The 4,289-nt window shown below is 32.6% G+C and overlaps 1 long non-coding RNA gene across 1 annotated transcript; it reads left to right on the plus strand.

The window, feature by feature from the left end:
- The first annotated feature begins 1,384 nt into the window (after positions 1 to 1,384).
- On the plus strand, positions 1,385 to 2,606 carry LOC146918301 (uncharacterized). Its single transcript, XR_015014280.1, has 2 exons — positions 1,385 to 1,657; positions 2,127 to 2,606. It is a non-coding gene; the product is annotated as an uncharacterized LOC146918301 (long non-coding RNA).
- The last annotated feature ends 1,683 nt before the right edge of the window (positions 2,607 to 4,289 follow it).

A 4,289-nucleotide genomic window follows, 5' to 3' on the forward strand; every position in this document is an offset into this window, starting at 1 on the left:
ATCTCCTTAATTTTTTTTCCTTTCCAATGTTCTTGGGGATCTCAGTTTACTAACCATCTTTGTAAAATTTCTCTACCTCTTTGAGTCCATCATGATTAGTGTTATGTGATTCCTCCAACAAGTTTAATTGCGCCGATTCAATCTAGTTTCAATTCGCCGACGTCAACTCTTATCTAATAAAATCTTGATATGATAGCTTGATCCGCATAAATAGCTAGAATATGTGTTCAATTTATGATTCAATTGGTTTGACCAACAGATCTAGTCTATGTTTTGTAGCATTGAGTGAATGTGAAGATGATCGTATAAAAACAATCATATATCTCAAATTTATCAAATCGGTGAAGTAGCAAAGATATATCATTATTATATCTACACCTTGATTTACATTCTTTTTTATTATATACTAATATGCATATCGAGTTCTTTTTTGTTTTGTTTTCATGTCTGAGTTAAGACATAGGTTCAAGAAGGAGAATCCGAACTACAATCTGTTGTTGTTGTTTGGAAAGATGGTGGAAAAGAATGGTAACAATGACGACGACGAAGACGATGGCAACAACGATGATGATGATTAACATTGGTGATGATTAAAGAAGAAGTTTAGGAGGAATTTCAATAGAATAATTTTCTTTAAAGGTTGGGATGTAATTGGGAGACTTTTTGAATCCACAAGTGTTTATGATTAACAAGTAGTTCTCAATGCTTAGATGTATATTAGCACACAGTTTAAGCTTCATGATCTGTACTTAAATTCATCTTTATCATTAATACTAACTCAGTTTGATAAATAAATTAACATCTTTTATTTATACAGACTATTTTATATTTGTATACAACAACTTTTTTATGAGTTTTGGACAATACCAATGGTTGAATTTGGCTACATCTTTTGGACAATATAAGAATAAATACTTTGAAAAACCAATGAAGTTATTTGCTACGCTTATAGAATAAGCATTATATATGTACATATTCAGTGAATATGTTAGGTTGTATGTGTGTAGTTTAAAGTTGATCGTCTACCAAGGATGTATGGTGTGGCCTACTGCAGAGTTGTTGAATTGACATAATTATTTTGGTATTTTTGGGTTGCTGGGAGAAAAAGAGAAGCCTAAAGAGCAATTTTCGCTTGTGTCTACCTATTGCATGAAACTTACCTAGGCCCAAGCCCATGTCTTAACCCTAAATCCACATCTCCTTTCTCGTTACTTGTTCTATGTAAAGGTCGACGCCTCCTCATTCCATCTTATACTTCTCCATTGTGCTTTTTTTTTTGTTTCTCCTCTCCTCGTCTTCTCTATTTCTTTGTTTTTTTATATCTTCAAAATATCATTTTTTTTTCTTTCGATGTCCCGTGTATTTTTGTCTACAAATAATTTTTGTAAAACTTCACCGTCTCTTTGAATACATTTATGATTTCTTATGTGATTCATCCAACTTCAATTTGATGAAGTCAACACTAGTCTAGAATTTGAGATCGAGTAGTTTGATCAACTTAAATAGCGTGAATATGTTCTCAATGTTTGATCTAATTGGTCTAACTAACCGATCCGATCTAGGTTTGATAACAATAGATGAATGTGAAGATGACGATGAAGATGCTCTTGTGAAAATAATCATCACTCTCAAAAATCAAATCGACGAAATACCAAAGGTATATCATCAATACCAAACCCTCAAGTTGATTTACATTTTTTTTAATATCATATATACCAATAAACATATCTTCATTTTTCCTTATTATGGATCATATATGTTAGACCAATGAATTTTACACTAATTGATATATGAACATATATTTCTCAGATCTATATTATTATTTTTATTTATTTTAAAAATTCAATTTTTTTCGTCTCTCAACACATATCTTCACTTTATATGGATCTAATTAGCTAATGATCATCTTCTCTACTCAATACCCTTCTCCACTATCTCTCTCATTACTATCTCTCTCAATACCCTTCTCCACTATCTTTCTTTTATCTTTTCACTAAGAAAATTGTACTTTTCACCCTTTCAATTCTGATTTTTTTAAGCTTATTCCTTTAATTTTATCATATTAATTTGAGAGAAGCTTCTAGTGTATATCTAACATTATCTTCTTTTTTTGTTTGTTTGTGCAGAATATAACACATGTGAAGAAGGCTCTGATTGCATAGAAGAATGCATTGGCTGTAAAAGAAACTTGTTGCAGTCTTCAACTATCACAAGAACCAGAAAGCTATTAAGGAAGAGCAATTTCTGAGAGAGTCTTGTGTTGGCAATGGAAGCACTTCACATCGCAGAAGACGAAGTTCTCCATATGAATTACGAAAAGCTCGTGAGAAAGTTGTCTCATGAGCTTACGGTAATTCATAAGGTGACTTTAATTCAATGATAAACTTTCTCTGTTGCTCTGTGTTTTAATTAAGCTAGCATTTGGTTGTAGCTCATGTTTACATTGCTGTAAATTCTTCTGCTTCTTGTACTTGTTAAGTTTTTCGTATATACCTGAAATCCCAAATTTCATATATACAAATTATAACATAGTGTATTCTTGAAATACTTGTAAATATGTATATGGAAGATTAATTTGATATTGAGAGAAGGCTTGACAGGAGTTAGGGTTGACAGCTTTTATCTCTCTTTACGACGATGCTCCTGTTTTATAGAGATGAGAGACTATTTCTTATCTAATTGGATAGCCATACACTAAATAATCAAAATAAAACATGTCATTTCGTATCCTACTTGTTGAATTAATACTAAATTAACGTGAATTCTAAGAAACCGCACATCAGCGTGAAATGCTTGCACCATACGATTTGTTGGTTGTGGAGGACATGTGGTACAGTCATATATGATATATATGACCATGTTGTTTGTAGTAATTACAAGATCCCTTATTGTAGGATCAACTTGATGAAATCAACCAAGGACTTAACCCCGGAATGAGTTTGAGTTTTTTCGATTTCAAAACACCGGTATGAGATGAGTAACAAGGATATTTATACCCACTCGAAACCCATACCCTAATATGTCCCGAATGTGGAAAACTACTTTATTATCCATTGAGATTAAGTAGCAACCAAATTATGCGGTCAATAAAATGTTAAAGTGAGCATATTGATGGATAATGCATTACAACATTTCCTTTGAGATTGTAAATTTTTTATTTTTTATTTATTAAAAAATGATTCGTTGCTATGGGATGGGGCGGGGATACCGAAACTCGTCGGGGAGGATGAGATTCAATTTCTCATTCTCGTTGGGCATGGATAGGGTAAGATGTAAGTATATAGGAGTCGGGGAATGGGACGAGGAAGGTAAAATTTGTCCCTACCCCCGCCCCATTGTCATGCCTAACATAGAGCATGGTTTTGTTAACATGAGTGGAACGGAACTCACACACTTTGTGCATTGACCCAAATTACAAGTAGGAACAGAACTTAATATCACGAGTTTACGACACTCACACACTTTGTGCATTGACCCAAATTACCTGATATTGAAATAACATAGAGTTACACGCTCTAAAGCATATGCATAATGTCCATTAATTATAGACAATCTAAGTTGTCAATTTTTGAGTGGAGGGATGAGACGAGTAAGTAACCTCGTGACGTAGTTATTATATATGTCTAGTACGAATCCTGCCGGGCGTTACTTGAGTTGGTGATTCTATTAATATATTTAATAGGAAATGTTTTAAAACTTCTATTTTTTATTAACCTAAATACACATATTTGGGAGGTGTAACTATTAATAATAGTGATAAAAGAAAAATATAATAATAGTTTCGGGTTAGTTAGAGTATCTATGGGTTCAACTATACAAACCGAACCGAACCAAACATACCCATTGTAACCCGTGTAAACTACCCGATCAATCCGCAATCCGTATTAACCCGAACTAAATGGGCTCGATTGCATCGCAAGTACATTTGATTTGGTCCGAGTTTGGTCATCCTTAATGCACTTTTGTCCTCCTATTTAAAAAAAAAAAGTGAAGTTTTGATTCTCCTATTTTAAACATTAGTTTTTTTTTTCTTCCTTATTTCAATTTTTTAGTTATGGTCCCCTACACTATTTTGAGGTCAATTTTGATGACATGACAACGTCTAGGTTGGAAAATTTAATATACTTTTTTATGATAAATGTTAGTAATTAGTTGTTAGACTTACTCATTCTTACGAGTTTGTACCACATGATTTTCAACTTCTTATCCCTTAACTCAAACAAATTGAATTGTCAACCCCCTCGAAAAATTTAAAATCCTATTCATTATTAATTTGTATTTTTAGGGGT

Source organism: Medicago sativa, chromosome 6 (genome assembly GCF_051527215.1).
Source record: "Medicago sativa cultivar Bolivia chromosome 6, Bolivia_mono, whole genome shotgun sequence".
Lineage (NCBI taxonomy): Eukaryota > Viridiplantae > Streptophyta > Magnoliopsida > Fabales > Fabaceae > Medicago > Medicago sativa.